Source organism: Protopterus annectens, chromosome 2.part2 (assembly GCF_019279795.1).
Source record: "Protopterus annectens isolate FY-2018-M chromosome 2.part2, PAN1.0, whole genome shotgun sequence".
NCBI lineage: Eukaryota > Metazoa > Chordata > Ceratodontiformes > Protopteridae > Protopterus > Protopterus annectens.
Genome location: NC_056730.1, coordinates 765,809,099 through 765,829,716, shown reverse-complemented (window position 1 = coordinate 765,829,716; position 20,618 = coordinate 765,809,099).

Sequence of the window (20,618 nt, the reverse complement as noted above, 5' to 3'; positions counted from 1 at the left end):
ATTGAATGTAAAACTGTCTGATGCAAACATGATTCTTCTCCCTAAGTATAAGGCAAATTGGTATTTACAATGTATAGGATGCTATAACAAAGGCCTTTTTAAAATTAATTATAACATAGAGATTGTATGAGTCCCAGAGCTATGGTATAAACATGAATTATACTTATAACAGTCATTGGTATTTATTTACAGTGGTATCACTGCAAAATATTATTGTAATGGTTGTTTGTTTCTGTCAAAGCCATAAACTATATGTATTCATTGTAGGTGAAAACATTAAAATTCTGACATATATTCTGTAGTGTTTATAAAGTAAAAATATTAATATATTTATTTTTCTAATTGTTTTATAGTTACCTATTATAAGGAGCTTCTCTAATGATAAGGCCTTTAGTTATTCACCACAGTGTTTATGCATTTTTTTCTCTAACTTTCCCCTATCAGTGCTCTTCTTCTGAAGTACCATTAGGTTCAGAGACACCTTCTAGCAAAGCTTTCCCTCCTCAACATGGGAAGTTACTTCTGTGATGTCCCCATGCTGGGCCAATAATCAAGGATCCTGAATCCTCACCACCGACACTGGAGAGGGATGTTCACTTGGAATACAAATGGATACAGTAAGTATTTCCAAATGCAGACCTCTCTGCATCAAGAAAAATTCCTTTAAGAGTAGCCAGGGAACATGCTCAGTGAGGGGGCTGGTTCCTCTATATCTGACCAGACCCCTAATTAGACTGGCATTGGCACAGCTCAGAGTTGAGTCCTTATCTGGTGTTCCAAGCTAAGTCCTCCCACACTCTCTTTGTGAAACCAGTGCACAAACTCTTTGAGATTTGACACACACACACACACATACACACACACACACACACACACACACACACACACACACACACACACACACACACACACACACACACACACACACACACACACACACATGGGAAAGGCTGGCACAGATTTTCCTGCTGTTCCCCTTCTGCCCAGACTATAATTAAGTTATCACTGCCACCAGAACCCCTGCCAGCTACTTTAAGAGTCTTACAAGGTTACTCAATTATACTGAGTGAAATTAATATTGATACAAATGGTAATGCTGACCAAACAGCAAGGCTTTCAGGAGTAGCCAGAGTTATCACCAAACAAATATATGCAAGTACTCTCAAAGCTTAAATATTTTCTAAAAGGATCAGCCACAGTGCAAAGTTTAAATATATAAATATTTAAATATTATATTTAAATATTATATTTATATATGAATATATTTATATTTAATAATAAATAATAAAAGAATAAGAAACTACTAAATATCTATTTAAAACAAATATCAGAGTTTCAGTCACAAGGAATATTAAAAATAACACCTATGGAAAGTTTCAGTTATAGGAGACAGTACTTCTAATCTTACTATATTTTCCTGACTAATCTAAAAGAATTACTGTTCCCTAGTTAAGTTACTTACTACCGCAAGGCAAAATGATGTGAGTGAGTGGTCCTTGTTGTCAGATCCAAGACAGGATCCAGAATGCTGAGAGCAAACTCCTACTAATATCTAAATATTATTTTTGACTTACAGAATGGCATCCCACACATTTGGTCATCTGACTCTGTTTCCCTTGCTATCACCAAACACTAGAAGCTGTCAGGATTTTAGCACCTGCATGTCAATAAAAACACACACAAGAATCTTGCTCAGTATGTGATGCAGCTGCTGGAAGTCATAAAACCATAAAACTACTTCACTCTTCCCACAGGAACTACCATCTATTCTGTAGCCCAGACACTGTGTCTCTGGCTCGATTCAAAACTGTGCGATAACATCTTTATGGCTTAACCCATAAAGTAATTTAATTTCAGATATATTTTGCAAAGACAAGTGGATTAAGAGTAACATCTTCACTTCCAGTATATGCTGTTAAAAATGATACATATAATTCAGATACAATAATGCATGTGTATTTCTTTACTGCTGGCAGTAGTCATAGATCCCCCTCAGACTCCATCTGTCTCCAACTGCAATACTCAGCACCAAAGCCTACCAATCATGGTAAGGTTTCATCATGTTAACATGGTACTATCTGTGCTCCTGCCTCCTGACTAGCAGTTCTACCATATAGTTAACTTCACTGACCTTCCTTAGCACTTTGAAGGGTCCCTCCCAAGCTGCCTGCAGCTGATTGTGTCTGACAAGAATGAGAACCATCACCTGTTGCCCCACAACATACTCTCTGGCTTGAACATTCTTGTAATACCAGTCCTTTTTCTGCTGTTGGGCTGTTGCCAGGTTCTCCTGGGCCAAGCCCATGAGCTACCTGAGCCTTATCCTGAGGTTTAGGACATATGCCACAACAGACTCCTTGTGGCATTCACACTCACCCTCCCACTCCTCATGAATAAATCTAAAGGTCACTTCACCCTATGCCCATACAGCAACTCAAAGGTTGAAAAACCTGTGGATTCCTGGGGTATCTCTCTGTAAGTAAACAGCAACTGGGGGAAATATTTGTCCCACTTTCTCTTAAACTGGTCTGCAAATGCCTGTAGCATGGTCTTTAGTGTAGAGTTTAACCTCTCTACAAGACCATTAGTCTGGGGATGGTAGGGAGTGGTCTTTAGGTGCTTCACCCCAAGTGCTTCCACAAAGAAGCCAGCTGGTCTGATATGAAATTGGCAACTCTGTCAGTCAGTATTTCTCTCAGGAAACCTACCCTGTTAAAAATCTCTAACAAAGTATTTGCCATCTACTCTGCCTCAATGGAGGAAAGAGAGGAAAGAGCCACTACTTCAGGGTATCAAGCATAATCTACTACCACCAGAATATACTTCTTCTCTGTGGAGTTTGGGATACTCAGATGCCCCACAATATCCATAGCTACCCTCTGAAATGGCTCCTCAATCACAGGCAAAGGTATAAAAGGAGCTTTGACCTTGTCTCCTGCCTTGTGTACTTTTTGGCACTGCTCACAGGTTCTGCAGTGCCAAGTTACATCCCTGCCAATCCCAGGCCAATAAAAGTTATGCATAGTACATCTCTTGGTACACTTTATGCTATTATGACTTGCAAAAGAAATTTACTAATCTTTGTTACTTCTGGGGTTTGGTTATTCCCTACCCCATTACTTCCATGACCCTGGAGAAGAGTCAGCGTCTCCCTCTCATGTCGATGCTGCTTCCCATCTTCTTCAGCTTCCAAGTGCCACATTCTGTCTGCTGATTTTAATTCCAAATGTTTGGCCTCCAGTTCAAGTCTCTAACTCCAGATGGATTTTTAAATCGTGAGGAAGAGTTGAACTGTCCTGTTTCTGAGGGCTGAAATTTCCCATCACCAGACTAGTTATCCTCCTGGATGCTGGTCTGAGCTGTGATTAATGCTGAAATCATTTCCTCTTTAGTCAGGTTGGCATACACCAGTCCTTTGGTTTTCCACACCTTGGCCAAATGGCTCTTTGTCAGCTTGCCATAATCATCTGCTGACATTTTTGCCTCACTAAACTAAACTAACAAAAAATAAATAAAAACTGTTGTGATATGAAACTGTGAATGTTCAGGGTGTGGCTGTTGAGAGAATGCACACCTTTAGTGACAACTGCTTACAGGATACAGAAGTTCCAACATCCACATCACTTCTCACCAATATGTGACATCCCCATGCTGGGCCATTAACCAAACAGCCTGAATCCCCACTACTGACACTGGAGAGGTGTGGTCACTTGGAATACAAATGGATACACTCAGTATTTCCAGATGCAGACCACTCTGTGTCAAGTACAATTTCCCACCAAGAGCACCAAGGGAACATGCTCATTCCAGGGGCTGGTTCCTCTCTATATCTGTCCAGACCCCCAATAAGACTCCCCACTGGCTCAGAGATGAGTCCTTAGCTGAGGTTCCAAATGAAGTCCTCCCATACCCTCTAAGTGAAACCAGTGATTTGTGTCCCTGCTCCAAGTACCGACAGGTCTACTTTGTTTCACTGAAAGCTCATTTCACTGAATTTGAATTCACCCTGACCAGATTGCTGAAAACTCAAATTACTGAAAACTCACTTCACCAAATCTCATTTCACTGAAGTGAAGTACTGGCACTGTGTAGAGTACTATAAGGCAAGTAAAAGGTATATACCCTTTTCCCCACTGTAGTGTGATCCTGGAGTTAATATATATAGTTACAGGGTGTGTGTGGGGGTCATAGCCCCCACTTAGTTTGGGTTTATATTGTCTTATGGAAAGAGTTAGTCATTGGTGTTGTACGTATGCATGTGTGTGGTTTAAAATGTATTGTTTTGAAGCTTTCTGTGAAATATAATATAAAACCAAACTAGGTGGGGGGCTTCAAATTCAGTAAAATGAGCTTTCAATGAAACAAAGTAGACCCATACTGACACACACATTCTTCCATGGGAAAGGCTGGCACAGATTCAACTGCTGTTTCCCCTTCTGCCCAGACTATAAGGTAGTTATCACTGCCACCAGAACCCCTGACAGCTACTTTAAGTCTCTTGCAAGGGTACTCAATTATACTGAGTGAAATTAATATTAATACAAATGGTAATGTTGACCAAACAGCAAGGCTTTCAGAAGTGGCCAGAGTTATCACCAAATAAATATATGCAAATGAGTAAAACCAAAAAATAAGTGGTTAAGGTAAACTGTGCTTCCAAAATCCAGTCAAATAGCATAAAAACACTGGAAGCAACAGACCAAGGCTACGAAATAAAAAATACAAAAATGTATTTCCACAATAAACAAATGGTGAACACTTTTGTGGACCAAGACACTTCATCAGACAATGATTATAACTTAAAAAAACTCCTTTTATACCAGTTCATGACAATTAAGCAAGTGCAAAAATCTCCACCTTCATTTAAAGCAACAGAGCAAACAGCCATAAGAATTGCAATAGCATGTTGCAAACACAGTATCATATGTAAAACATATGACAAATAAATATTATAACAACCAAAGTGAGTTCCTATATAAATAAAAATATAATGATTTCAGCAAATCCCTTCCTAATAAAATGGGCTTAATGTTAATCTTATCATTAAGTCCCTTCGCCATACTGGCCTAGAGTCTTACAATCCATTCCAGTTCTTTTGTTTCCACTTTTTGTCTTCATGGTGATTGACAGGGTGTTAGGTGGTCTCAGAGGGGGAGACCTAAAATAAAAAGAACTGGAATAGATTGTAAGACTCAAGGCCAGTATGGGGAAGGGACTTAACGACATAAACCCATTTCAGTCTTCCTACAGGAGCTGCCAACTATTCTCTAGCCCACACATTGCATCTCTGGCTCCATTCAAAACTGTGGGATAACATCTTTATGGCTTAACCCATAACGTAATTTAATTTCAGATATATTTTGCAAAGTCAGGTGGATTAAGATTAAACTCTTCTCTTCCATTATATGCTGTTACAAATTATACATTTAATTCAGGCACAATAATACATGTGCATTTCTTTTCCTACCAGCATGGCACACTGTTGATACTTTTTAACACCTGCAAACCTCACAAATACATTTTCAGCACAAGCATCTGTACAAATGAGTTTGATATACAAATGACATATGATTATTTACAAAATTCCATCTAGCTGTGCTGGCCTATGTTACAAATCCACTGATCTATTTCTCCTGGCATGGCTGGCAGTACCTTCTATTGTCACAACTTCCATTTTGCATATTGTTTTAACTACATTTTTGATACATCAATGAAGTGTATTCTTCCATCCTATAAGTAAAATAAATTTGGGTTTCTTTGGATTTTGAGTGATGTTTCAAATATTTTTTCTTCTTGTCTTTGTCCCATAATTCTCAGTTACAGTGTGTGTGTGTGTGTGTGTGTGTGTGTGTGTGTGTGTGTGTGTGTGTGTGTGTGTGTGTGTTTGTGTGTGTGGTGTGGTCTTGATTGGAGCACAAACATTACTAAGGTATGATATATAAATAACACAATGTGGACTTTGTATGTCCATCACTAATACTGGCTACTGTGGTGGGTGGGTGCTTGCTCCATGTGTCATCCTGCAACTTACATAATGTTTAAGGTAAAATGCAACATCAACACTATGCTTATAGAATTTGCACACTTTTTTGTCAGCTGTCAGTTTTGTTTCCCGTATCTTTTAATTTCTTGAAGAACACATTGTTCTTTCAATAGGACGACAATGGAAACAGACTCCAGACCCCCAGAACCTCCTGCTGTCAGCAATCCTCCTTGTAGTAAGGCAGCTTGTCCCACCTGTTCATCTTTCTCAAAGCCACCACAGTGGCCAGGTAGCTGTCATTTCTTACTTTATGCAGTGCACATTGAAAAATAATTAGTAGCCAGCTAATTTAGTAGAAAGTTTAGAGACAAAACATAAGTAATATTAGCCATGCTTTTTTGTTGTTGTTAAGGACAGTGCTGCCAATTTAACTGTCTTATAACAGTATATCTATATATCTCCTACTTTTTATATATATCCCCTACTTCTTATATTTTACAATTTTCTAAAAAAAATATAAAAATAATATTTAGAATGTTCAACTAAAATTAGATAATAAAGGTAGTGCATTCTCTACACTGCACCATGCATTCCTAAAAACGGCTGATATGCATTCAGCATGTTCTCGTACCTGCATTTACTGGTTACCACTTACTTTAGACAGCTTTCCCAAAGCTTTTATACATGCCACCATAAAGCCATTCCCTAAAAGGCCTAATCCAAGGAAAATAAAGACTTTCGACCAACTGTAGATCTCTGTCCACTTGAAAAAGTATTTGAAAAATAGATCTAGACACATATTAAATCATAAATAAGTATGGTTTTCTGTATGAAGCCTTTAGCATCACCAGCACCCTATACAGAACCACACATTGTCTACAACAACATGAATGAACATAAGCTAACAGGAGGGCTCTTCATAGACATGATTCAGTATTTGCATCTGTGAATTACAACCTCCTTCTCTTCAAACTTAGTAAATTTAATTTTGGGATCCAGGGAATAAGATGAATAAAAAGATATGTTCTTGATAGATTATTACAAGCATATTCTAACAACCTCTTTTCTACAGGGATTCCCCAAAGTTCTGTTCTTGACCCATTGGTTTTCTCTTTATTCACAACATCACCACAGGTCTTACCTACCTTAACCTCATCATGTATGCTGAAGACATCTTCACCTTAGTATCCAAGCATAATCCTTACTCTGCCAAGCACAAACTTCAAACCACTTTCACAAAATTATACAGCCGGACTGACAAGAATTAGCTACTCTTTAACACCCTAAAATGTAGTAGTATGATCTTTGAAACACCAAAAAAGCAAACAAAAAATCCTCATTTGTGCATAGCAGACCTAAATGACAATGTTCTACCACTATTCTTGGAATAAAAGCATCTTGGATTTACCCTAGAAGCCTCACTTTCCTTCAGCAAACATGGCATCTCCATTGCCAAAACCCTCACCCAGTTCAAATTCTGGTATAAAAGCTCAAATCTGCTAACTCCAACATCCTTAAAATCCTTAGCCAAAAATGTATTAATACACAAACTGGAATATGGACTTTCTTCAGTAACATTCCACTCTAGTACAAATACTTAAAATTACAAACAGCAGTCAACAAAATATGCAGATTTATTCTTCTTGCTGACCAAACAATTCACCAGTGTGACCTGCTGGAACACTGCATATGGCTTCCAATTAGTGAAAGGGTTTTCTTTTCTCCTGTATAATTGTCAGTATTCTCAGTTGAGCTCACTGCAAGCCATTGATGCCTATATTACAAATCAGGCAAGAAAATTAATCCCTGAAAGATGATGCTGAAAGTGCCACATCTCTTATTAGACCAGAATTTAAAACCAATACTGGCAAAAGAGACCTCTCCAAATTGCCCACATCAGTATGGAATCATCTGCCATCTGAAACCAAGAGGCATACTAGACAGATCCAAAAACATACAGAAAGAGAACTTGTTCAAAGAAGCATCATGCTCCTGTTGCAAAGAAAAAGGGTAGTCTAAAAATATATCACATCAAATAGACAGGAAACTAAGCCAAGAGCTAGTAGCTATCATACTAAATAAAGTCTGTCCTAAAGCTCTGTTCTCATTATGGTATAATGTGCAAATGAAAAAAAATACTACCATCTCTCTCCATCTGCTATTACAAGATGCAAAATAGTTTCCTTAATGTGCATATTGCAAATATTATGTAAAAAATAACTTCATATTCTGTTTGCATATTCTGAGCTGCAACTGCCATCTTGTGCATCAAATTTGGATAATGCTAATAGCTACGTATCTATATATGTTTTGTAACTTGTTTTAACTAGCATGTATTTATAACTTGTTTTAACTGGTAAATGTTTATCATCTTAGAAGTTTTGACTGTCCTGCTATTTGTTCCACTGTTCTGTTTTGCACTGTTAGTATAATTCTTGCCCTTTGGACCCAAGTCATGGCTGAAAAGGGTCCATGAACCTGGCTACCTACCCAGTCATCAAATGTAATAAATAAAAATAAATGTGTTCGTTTTTTCAGTCGTCAGTGCAGACCTTCGTGCTTTGTTATTTATAAGTTTAAGGCTGCTCTCACCTTGGATGACATTAATATTATAAAGCAGCGACAGCAAACATATGGCCTATGCTGCTCCACAGTTATAGTAACAGCTAACTGCCTCATGATATACTAATACACGGATTAGGTATGGCTGTAGTACCCACTGCAGGAGGTCAACTGCATCACCATGCTGGGAATGAACACATTTTTTCTTAGCAGTGTAGCTGTGTGCATTGCTCTCACATCTACTTATTTATTTACCTCCTTACTTACTTACTTATGAATTATTAACCTTGAATGAGGACAAGTTTCCAAGGCTATGTCCAATTATAATTTGAATGGTCTGCCAGACAGAAAATCTGCATTGACAGCATTAGCAAAGAACTGTAGTTTTATGTGTTTATGTCACATGGAAAGCTTGAAAAATGCATGAACATGGGAGACTTTTTCACCTATAAGAAGTTATCCTGTCATAAGTTCATAGGTTCATAGGTAGGTACTAGGCTATTGGCCCAAGGGCCTACGTAAGCCTAGCCAACAAGGTTCCTTGGCTTACGCCACCCAAGAAAGTTATTTTCCTGTGCCACTGTCGAGCAGAGACACAGAAGTGATCCCCGGGGTGTATTTCCTATTTCCCATCCACTCATCAAGATTTTTTCTGAAGAGTGCTAATAAAGAACTTTGCTTGACATAGATGGGTAGCCTGTTCCAGAGTATGGGAAGCCTCTGGGTTAGGAATCTATCCCTCCAGCATGTCCTGTTTATTGTGGTGACAAGGTTTAGGTCCCTAAAGCATGTAGCTCAGAGGGATTGGGATTTTTTTAGGTGTAGCATGTCCAACAGCTCTGGGTTTGACATAGCTTTATATGTTAGGCAGAGATCACCTCGAAGTAGGCGATATGCTACAGAGTAAAGCTGGAGTTTTTTGAGATGGTCAGTGTAGGGCATTTGTTTGAGGCCAGTAATTCTCTTTGTGAGGTACTTCTGCGGCCTTTCAAGCTGCTGCAGATGTCTTGTGAGGTACATTCCAAAAGGGGCATAGTACTCTATAATGGGTCTAATGAGTGTTGAGTAGAGGGGAACAATGACCTCTTTTTTCCTGGATGAGAACCCTTTTATAATGAGGTGTGCCACGTAGAAGGACTTCCTGACTACTGTGGCAATGTGACTATCAAAGAAGAGACTACTGTCCACCTGGGTCCCAAGGTCTTTTATCACACATTCGGTGTTAAGTAGATTGCTCCCTATGTGGTAGTTCATGGGTACAGAGATTTACCAAAGGGGATGACACTGCACTTTTTGGCATTGAGCTTGAGGCCATGGCTCTTGACACCAGGCATCTGTCTCAGCGAGGCTCGTCTGTAGGATGTCCACATAATTTGGGGACTTGACTATGGCTCCTAGTTTGCAGTCATCTGTGAACTTCATTAGCCAGAGGCTTTCTGTGTTAGCCTGTACTTTAGAGAAGTAGATACCAAACAGGAGAAGTCTCAGGATGGATCCCTGTGGTACTCCACTTGTCACTGCTTTGAGGTCAGATTTGGAGTCTGCAACTTTTACAGTGTGGGTTCTGTCAGTGAGCCAGTTGGCAACCCATCTTATGATGTAGGGATTTATACCTAGTTTAGTGAGTTTAGCTATAATTCCAGAATGGGGGATGGTGTCGAAAGACTTGGCAAGGTCAAGATAGGCTGTGTGAACCACCTTACCCTCATCTACGTCTTTGGTGACTGCCTCAAAGAAGTCGATCAGGTTCAGAAGGCATGATCTGCCTTTCAAAAACCTGAATTGGGTGGGATCCAGAGTTTGGAGGTTACCAATGTCTTTGTTTATGAGTTCCATGATGATATGTTCCATGGCCTTGCAGACCAGGCTCGTCAGGCTAATAGGTCAATAGTTTCCGGGATCAGTGGTGGCTCCCCTTTTGTGGAGTTGGATAATTGTTGCTGTGCGCCATTCAGTGGGCACAATGCCTGATGCAAGGCTATTATTGAACATGGTGCTTAAGTGGGGAGCCAGTTCATTCTGAAGTTCATGTAAAACGCAGCCTGGGATGTTGTCCAGTCACATGGATGCTGTTTTTTTGGCTTTTGAGAGTGCAGCTTTTACCTGCATAGTTGTGATTACAGGGACTCTGCATTCTTCCTGTATAGATATGGGCCCTTTAAGGGGTGAGGGGAGTAAAGTTATCACTGAACCTATTTGCCAGGATGTTGGCAATATCAGTTGGTTCTGTAATTTTCGTGCCATTGTGCTGCAACTCAGAGCAGATCTGGGTGTTGTCATCGAGATTCTTGACATAGCTATAGAATGCTTTGTGGTTGTCCTTAGAATTTGTGGTGATTTTGTTTTCGTAGCTAGCTTTGGAGGATCTTTTAAGAGATCTCAGCTTCTTACTGAGGCTGACCAGGGAGCTCCTCCACTCATGGGATTTTACTCTCTTTTGCAACAGTTTCTTCCTTCTGTTGTACAGTTTGTTTATGGCAGGGGACCACCAGACTGGCTTCCTTTTTTTGGAGGATAGCGTCTTGGTTCTGTTTGGGATAGCACGATCCATGCACTCGTGTAAGTGCTTACAGAGTGCATTTGTGCAGGATTCAACAGTTGTAACTGTATTGTCCATCTGCATGGGTGTCATAAAGTTCACCACTTTTTTTCTTAAGAAGCATGAAGCTGGCTTTGGAGAAATTTTTTACCATGGTTTCCTTAATGGGGGGTGGGGGTGGGATGTGGATATCAAGGGTGATTAGCTTATGGTCAGATCAGACCAATGAGCAGTTGACTTTAGGTGTGGAAAACCGGTCACTCATGTTGGTAATGACTAGGTCTAGGATATTGTTGCCCCTGGTGGGGGGTGTGGATAAGTTAATCCAGGGCAATAGAGTTTATGAATTCCAGAAAGCGTTGACCTAAAGAGTTGGTACACAAGTAGTTTTCCCAGTTAATGGTGGGGTAGTTGAAGTCACCCATTATTAAGGTGTTTGGTTGAACCCTAATATTTTCCAGTACATCAAGAAAAGAGGAGTGGGAATCCTGGGGCATGGTGGGGGATCTGTAACAAGCTACAATTTGGATTGCAATTTTGCCCAGAGTTAGTTGCACTTGGATAACTTCGGATGTATTATGCTGAGCAACTAGCCTGGAGGTGTGGATATCCTTAATGAATATGGACACAACTCTGCCTTTGGTGTTTCGGTCCAGGTTACATGGACGAAATGTGTGGTATGAGTTATAGCTTGGTAGTGCAGGGGTGCTCTCTGGAGCCTTGAACCAGGTCTCAGTCACTGCACAGATATCGATGTTCTCCATTTTAAGGAGTGCCTCGAGTGAGTGCATTTTGAGATTAAGACTTCTAGCATTAAGTAGCATTACCCTCAGTTTTTTCTTGCCTGTTCCTCTTACAGTGGTGAATTTGTTATTTGAACCTTGCCTATAAAGGCACTATAGTGGCAGCAAGAGCCTTAGCCAGTATCCGGAATCCCAGAGGTGACAGGTGCAGGCCATCTGTGGCAAAGCATCGTGGTCTGTCGACTATGTCATCCCAAGCAGACAAATACTGGATCCCCTTAGAATGACACCAGAAGCTTAGCCAATTGTTGAAGTCAATAATTTTGTCCTTGTACTGCGGTATCATTCTGGGCGATGGCAGAATGCTACTCAGGGCTAGGGTCATACCTGCCTGGGCTACAAGATCGGAGAGCTCTTCCATGTCTCTTTTCATGTAGTACAGGGAGGTACATCTCAGGTCATTCACACCAACATGGACAATGACAGAGTCATATTTGTACTTGTTATGGAGTGACCTGAGTGCATGGGTTATGTGGCAGATCCTGGCACCTGACAGGCAGCTGACAGTAACCTTCTCCTTGTTTAGCCTCGTGAGTGGGACATCAGCGTGCCTGACTATAGAGTCACCTATGGCTAGTGTGTTGGGTACTTTGTTTTGCTTTATTGGCTGTGGTTGAGTGGCACACTGAGTCTGTGGGCTATGTGTCATTTGGGTTGTGTTGGGGGATGGAGGTTGCTTGCGTTTCTGCTTTGGAAGTCTCTGTTTCTTAGACAGATTATTTTTAAGAGCCTCCGCGAATGTTTTTTTGTTACTATGTGCACATTTTGGTGGTGTAGATTTAGTGAGACTATGTGATGAGTGTGGTGTGGTGCAAGTGTTTACCTTCTCCTCATGAATGTCAAGTTCAGTCTTGGTTGGAGAGAGCATTGCCTCCAGTTTGGCTAGATAAGTGCATCTCTCACAGGTTGCAGGGTTGTGTGGTAGGAGGACAGGGTTGTCTGTGCACATGAGGGAATTTCTGCATTGCCTCGAGATGCCCAGATTCATCAGATAGACAGGAAAGAATACTGGGAGCTGACCCTTGGACATCCCTGTATAAAAAAAACATTTTTCTCTAGATAAGTGAGGAAAGTGAGTAAAAGAGCTTTTTTTCTCTAAACAAGTGAGAAAAGTAAGTACAAAAACTGTTTCCCTCTAGGTAATGAGGAAGGTTGAGTGCTATAGTAATTAGTAGCTTATAGGTTCATAGGTTCATAGGTTCATAGGTTGGTACTAGGCTATCAGCCCTAGGGCCTATACAAGCCTAGCCATAACAATTCTCTGGCTATTTCTTCCCACATTATTTACTTTCCTGGACCCCTGTCTAGCAGGGCGACAGACGTGATCCCTGGGGTGAATTTTCTTTCTTCCATCCAATCGTCAAGGTTCCTCTTGAAGAGGTCCAAAGAGGCACTCTGCTTGACATGTATGGGCAATCTATTCCAGAGTCTGGGGAGTCTCTGAGTCAGGAACCTATCCCTCCAGCATGTTTTGTTTATTGTGATGACAAGGTTTAGATCCCTGGAGTGTGTAGCTCTGAGAGATTGGGATTTCTTTAAGTGTAGCATGTCCAACAGCTCTGGGTTTGACATGGCCTTGTATGTTAAGCAGAGATCTCCTCTGAGCAGACGATATGCGACAGAGTACAGCTGGAGTTTTTTAAGGCGGTCAGCGTAGGGCATCTGCTTTAGGCCTGTGATTCTTTTAGTGAGGTATTTCTGAGGCCTTTCCAGTTGTTGCAGATGTCTTGAGAGGTACATACCAAATGGGGCGTTGTATTCTATAATGGGTCTAATGAGGGATGAGTACAGTGGGACAATGACCTCCTTTTTTCTGGATGAAAAGCCCTTCGTGATGAGGTGTGCCACATAGAAGGATTTCCTGACTGTTGTGGCGATGTGGTTATCGAAGGTGAGACCACTGTCCACCTATGTCCCTAAGTCTCTTATCATACTTTCTGTGTTTAGTGTACTGCCACCTATATGGTAATTCATGGATACATGTTTTTTCCAAAGGGGATAACAATACATTTCTTGGCATTGAGCTTGAGCCCATGGCTCTGGCACCAAGCATCTGTTTCTGTAAGGCCCTTTTGTAGAGTATCCACATCATTTGGGGATTCAATAATGGCTCCCAGTTTGCAGTCATCTGCAAACTTTGTTAGCCAGAGTCCCTTAGTGTTGACCTGTACTTCAGAGAAGTAGATGCCAAACAAGAGCGGCCCCAGGACTGAACCCTGAGGTACTCCACTTGTCACTTGTCTGGAGCTGGATTTGGAGTCGGCTACTTTTACAGTGTGGGTTCTATCAGTAAGCCATTTAGCAACCCATTGGGTGACATAGGGATTAATGCCCAACTTAGTAAGTTTATCTATGATTCCAGAGTGGGGATGGTGTCAAAGGCCTTGGCAAGGTCTAGATAGGCTGTGTGGATCACCTTACCCTTGTCCATGGCTCTGGAGACTGATTCAAAGAAGTCAATCAGGTTCAGGAGACAAGATCGGCCCTTCACAAACCCAAACTGGGTGGGGTCCAGTGTTTGAAGGTTGCCAATGTCTTTGTTTATAAGTTCCATGATAATACGCTCCATGGCCTTGCAGATAAGGCTTGTCAGACTGATGGGACGGTAGTTTCCATGATCCAAGGTGGATCCCCCCTTGTGGATTGGGATAACTGTAGCTCTGCGCCACTCAGTGGGCACGAAACCTGAGGTGAGGCTATGATTAAACATGACACTTAGGTGAGGTGCCAGTTCATATTGTAGTTCATGTAGTACACAGCCCGGGATGTCATCTGGTCCCATGGATGCTGTATTCTTGGCTTTAGAGAGTGTGTTTTGTACCTGTGTGGCCATTATTACTGGAATTTGGCAATCTTCTGGTAATGAGATGGGCCATTTAGGGGGTGAGATGGGGGTGAAGTTGGCACTGAATCGATCTGCCAGGATATTGGCAATATCCTTCGGATCAGTATATTTAATGTCATTCTGTTTTAGCTCAGAGCAGATCTGAGCATTGCCATTTAGATTCTTGACATAGTTATTTAGTGCTTACAAGTTCTGAACAAGTGCTGAGCATGAATAAGCAAATTTAAGTGCTAAAACTGAGAATCTGTATCTGCACTAGACGAGTTACAGGACAGAAACAAGTGCAAATGCAAGCTTTCAAATCAGAAGGTTGAGATGGAAGAGATTGCCCAAATGGCCAATAACTACAGTTTCTGGGCCAGAACCATTCCTTATGTGGTAGACAGGTTAACTGGTGCTTACCACTCCCACTGATAAGCTAGAAGGCTTCCCTCCAACACAGAAAGGCTTGGGGGGTGAGGCTCAGAAGCTTGCATACAGTCCTGGATACAGCAAATCTGTATCTGGAACACTAGTTACAGGAAAGGTAGGAAACAGGCTTACAGTTTTTTTTTTTTTTTTTTTTTACAGAAAAGTAGCAAAAACAGTAAAAACAATTAATGTGCAGTGCAAGCTAGCACACTTGAGTATGCAGCAATATTAGACCAAACACAGTTTAAAAAATGCAATTAAATTAAAAAGGACTAAAATCAAGTGCAGAAAGAGTTTATTAGGTAGAATGTGGTAAAGGGATGGGACTGGGGGAGTGTCCCAGATCAAATATACAGAGGTGCAGCTAACTGCAAAAACCACAAAATTTAAACTACAGGCCAAAACTAGGAAGGGTGCGTGGACAAAAAAGTTTAAACAGAGATCTAAGCAACAACTAAAAGTACAAACTCTAAAACCAAAAAAATATACTAAGCTCTGTATATTTGCAGATAGATTGGAAAGCAGTCTCCCAGAACAGGGAGACAACAGTTTCAACAGAGATCTAAGCAATAATTAACAAACTCTAAAACCAATAAAATATACTGAACTCTGTATATTCACAGATAGATTGGAAAGCAGTCTCTCAGAACAGGGAGACAACAGTTTCAACAGAGATCTAAGCAACAATTAACAAACTCTAAAACCAAAAAAATATATATACTCAGCTTTGTATATTTGCAGATAGCTTGGAAAGCAGTCTCTCAGAACAGGGAGACAGCAGTTTCAACAGAGATATAAGCAACGATTAACAAACTCTAAAACCAAAACAATATACTCAGCTCTGTATATTTGCAGATAGATTGGAAAGCAGTCTCTCAGAACACAGGTTCCAGCAATTAAATGCAGGCTGTTACTAACAGGTCTAATTTTATGCAAGCGATCCTTGAGTTAGATAACACACAAGCTGTAAAAATCAGTTACACCAACTGAAGATATGGCAAAAAATATGGGTGGGGGTGGGGAAAACAGTTTCAACAGATATCTAAGCAACAACATACAGTACTAACTCTAAAACCAAAAAAATATACTCAACTCTGTATATTTGCAGATAGATTGGAAAGCAGTCTCCCAGATCAGGGAGACAACAGTTTCAACAGAGATCTAAGCAACAATTAACAAACTCTAAAACCAAAAAATATATACTCAGCTCTGTATATTTGCAGACAGATTGGAAAGCAGTCTCTCAGAACTGGGAGACAACAGTTTCAACAGAGATCTAAGCAACAATTAACAAACTCTAAAACCAAAACAATATACTCAGCTCTGTATATTTGCAGATAGATTGGAAAGCAGTCTCTAAGAACACAGGTTCCAGCAATTAAATGCAGGCTGTTACTAACAAGTCTAATTTTATGCAAGTGATCTTTAAGTTAGATAACACACAAGCTGTAAAAATCAGTTATACCAACTGAAGACATAGCAGACAATAGGGGTGGGGGGTGGGGAAAACAGTTTCAACAGAGATCTAAGCAACAACTAACAGTACAAACTCTAAAACCTCAAAAAATATACTCAGCTCTGTATATTTGCAGATAGATTGGAAAGCAGTCTCTCAGAACAGGGAGACAACAGTTTCAACAGAGATCTAAGCAACAATTAACAAACTCTAAAACCAAAACGATATACTCAGCTCTGTATATTTGCAGATAGATTGGAAAGCAGTCTCTAAGAACAGAGGTTCCAGCAATTAAATGCAGGCTGTTACTAACAAGTCTAATTTTATGCAAGTGATCTTTAAGTTAGATAACACACAAGCTGTAAAAAACAGTTATACCAACTGAAGACACAGCAGAAAATATGGGTGGGGGGTGAGGAAAACAGCTTCAACAGAGATCTAAGCAACAACTAACAGTACAAACTCTAAAACCAAAAAAAATATACTCAGCTCTGTATATTTGCAGATAGATTGGAAAGCAGTCTCTCAGAACAGGGAGACAACAGTTTCAAAGAGATCTAAGCAACAATTAACAAACTCTAAAACCCCAAAAAATATACTCAGCTCTGTATATTTGCAGATAGATTGGAAAGCAGTCTCTCAGAACAGGGAGACAACAGTTTCAATAGAGATCTAAGCAACAATTAACAAACTCTGAGAATGCCACAAGGTAAGTGCACCTAAAGAGAGGATTAGGATAGAGAGACTGGCTAAGCTGTTGTGGAGGCAGGGAGATAAATATGCATGTCTCCATTGCATGCCTGCCCCTCAGGCATACCATTGGGACCACACAGAAGGGGGGATAGGTAGGTATTAATCAAAAATAACCACCCTGGATAGAAGATCAGATGTGCCAAGCTCCCACTGTCCTTGTTAAGTGGTCAGCCCCAGCAAATTGAATTAAATCTGGGTGGGGCAAGGAAATGAGATGGTAGACATGACATGGAGATGTGTTATACAGCTGGGCCGGTAAAACTGAAGGAAGGGAAGGGGTGCAAAAATAGTGCAAAAAAAAAAAACAACAAAAAAAAAAAAAAACAAAGAAGACCTTGAGAAAGGCTAAAAGAGGGACGATGTCTGTCTGTTTTTAAAAAGATAGAATGCAAAGATTTGTTTTTTTCTCCAGGACAGTTTCACCTATACTAAATCTGTTAGCAAACAAGAGGGTGCATCATACTCTAACACTTGTGATACAAAACTGGAAACATGCCAAGGCAAATTGTTTTCATACCGCTAAACTCCCAGGACAGACAGCTATTTCTTCATAAAGCAAAGAAGAGGAAGTTTTTCCTGCTAGCCGAACGACAAGTACAGTTTTTTTCTGGATTTTGCAGTAGCTACGCTTATGAGGAGATCTTTTGTTGAAGTCATGCAACTCTGCTTTGTAAGTAATATTCAGTCATGTCTTCAATAGCTGTCTGAATTTAGTTTTGAATTGGGCAATGGCTACAATGTCTTCTGTGCCTGATTAAGTTATTTCTTTTTTATTTATTTTATTTATTTGCCATTTGTTTACAGGGTAATTGAATGGGTCAGTTGATCCTTTTTAGCCACGAACCAGGCACTTTATAAGTAAAGTTACGCCAAGAAAATTTTCTAATCGGTTACAGAAACAAGACCATCAAAACATCTTCAGTACATGGGGGCAAAGAGGTCCAAAATAATCACTTTGTTGAGTGGCACTTTGGTGTAGTGAGTAGATTTTTTGCCTGACAGCAAGAGGTTCTCCCTGTTCAATTCTTGACTAGGGTGCTTTTGGTACGGAGCCTGCATGTTCCCTCTCTGTTTGCATTTCCTTTTTATTGGGTGTTCCAGTTTCCTTGCCATTTCAAAAGGCATGTTGTAAGTAGGCAAATTTTAAATGGTCTGTAGATGTATGTAGATGCATGTGTGATGTGGAGAAAATGTCTTGCAATCCACTTCTCTTTCCTCATTGCCTAACAAACTATGCAGATGTGATGGCTGTTCACAGGGTCACTATAAGATTCAGCTGTGACTCATAAAAGTGGATGAATGGAAGGGAAATTGGTTACCATTCCCTTCACTGGTATTGATGCACATTTAGCCATTCTAATAATTTGTGCACTCAGGAGCAAAGAGTGAAAGACTATAAGGAATTCTCAAAGATATCCTTTGTGAGACATTTGTTTATCAATGAATATCCATTGGATAATAGATATGAGTGTGCAGTTAGAAGATTTGGTGGACAAGGACAGAACTCCACCCAGTGAAGATAGACAAGTCCAAAGCCTCATTCAGTGAATGTGGGCAAAGACAGAACCTCACTCAATGAAGATGTCTGTTTAAAACTTCTTCAAGATACTGATATCCAGAAATTCATGGGACAAAATGAAAAACAGCTAAGTCTAAAAAGAACACAGAGGGCAAAGCTTAAACATGGGCTGCAAAGGTCTAGATTACTATTTCTCTTTCTGTTTTTCGGTGTTGTGCAGTACTAGTTTCTATGCTGTCTGGTAAGGTCAGCTTAACTGAGTGCACTGAACACTTTAGCAATTTTCTGGTTTGCCAGTCATACTGTCCGCATTTTTAGCTGTAGAGCCATATCTAAGTTATCTGTTGCTCTGGCCTTACCCAGGCTGGGGCCCTCCACACCAAATTTGAGGTCCAGAAAAAGAGTGTTCTTATATGATTGAGTGAACTGCACTCATGCCTCATTTAAAAAGATGACTGTATCCCTAGCCACTTGCACCAAGGATACTGCACCCTTTGCTCCACTCTATTTAATGTCTCTGTTTGGCTACACTGTCATTATGAATCTACAGCCCATGAAGTGGTAATTCCACATGTACCAGCGTAGTTTCAATTGTTTATGAGTTTTATCACATTAAGATATGTTACTGCAAAAACTCAGGGTCTAAATTCCTCATTTAAAAGGTATGTGCTAGGTAGCTACTTGAATGAGCATATTGTAGGCAGAGTGGTTTTCCAGGAAGTTAAAGTTGTAGTCAAACATACTAGATGTTTGCAAAAAGCATCAAATTCTTAAAAGCATGTCACACACATCTAACAGAGGGGTTATGTAATTGATAATTAACTCATTGGACAAGAAGAAGATGATTAACACTTTTAGAGACAACCAGGCCAAGTATGTGCTGGGTATGTTTCCCAATCTGAATGGAAAACAGATATTAGGATCACTCTATGGGCCATTTTAGGATAAGCCAGACTACTTTATACAGTGGTACATGTAATTAGAGGAATTCAGCTGTAATGTAGGCTTGGTTCTTTTGAGAGGGGAACCATAACTTAGTTTTAATACATTAAAGGGCAGGACATGGCCATAGAATGAGACATGTATAAAAGGCCATCCAATGTGCAGCAATTTACTGAGGAGTGGGTTTAAGAGATTTGTGGTAGATTTGTTTTTTAATTTTTGTCTCTCATGGGATATTATGCAACTGTTCCAGTCCCAAGTGCCCCACATCCATGCCATGTCTACCAGTTTTATCTCCTACCCCTCCCTACACTTACTTTGACACTCATGGTCTGGTTGTGGATCCTAAGGGCATCGTGGGGACTTGGCCATCTCTGCTTCTGTCCTGGGGGGTTTATTTATATGATGCACACACTCCCTGCTCTGACGCCCATTATCACTGACTATGTTCGGTAACAACTCTTCTCTTTGAACCATCCCTTCCCTAATGGAGCATCATCATGAGAGTGAAGCTATTACATTAGCAATATTTCTTAGTAGTTCTCAGCTTGCTAATAAAACTGACTGTTGTAGCCTTGTGTCCCCCCCTGCTAGTACAGTAATCCTAACTGTCCAATAGACAGTATACATTTCATTCAAATCCCTGTGACTAAATTAACCATCAAGCAGCCATCTCAGCACTTTCTGCCTTAGTTTGTATCACTTGGAGGCCCACCTGTTTATTTGCATCTCTATACATTCCCCTTCATTGCTAATGTATCTCCCTACTCTAATCTGTGCACAAACTGGTTACTAATCAGCAAGT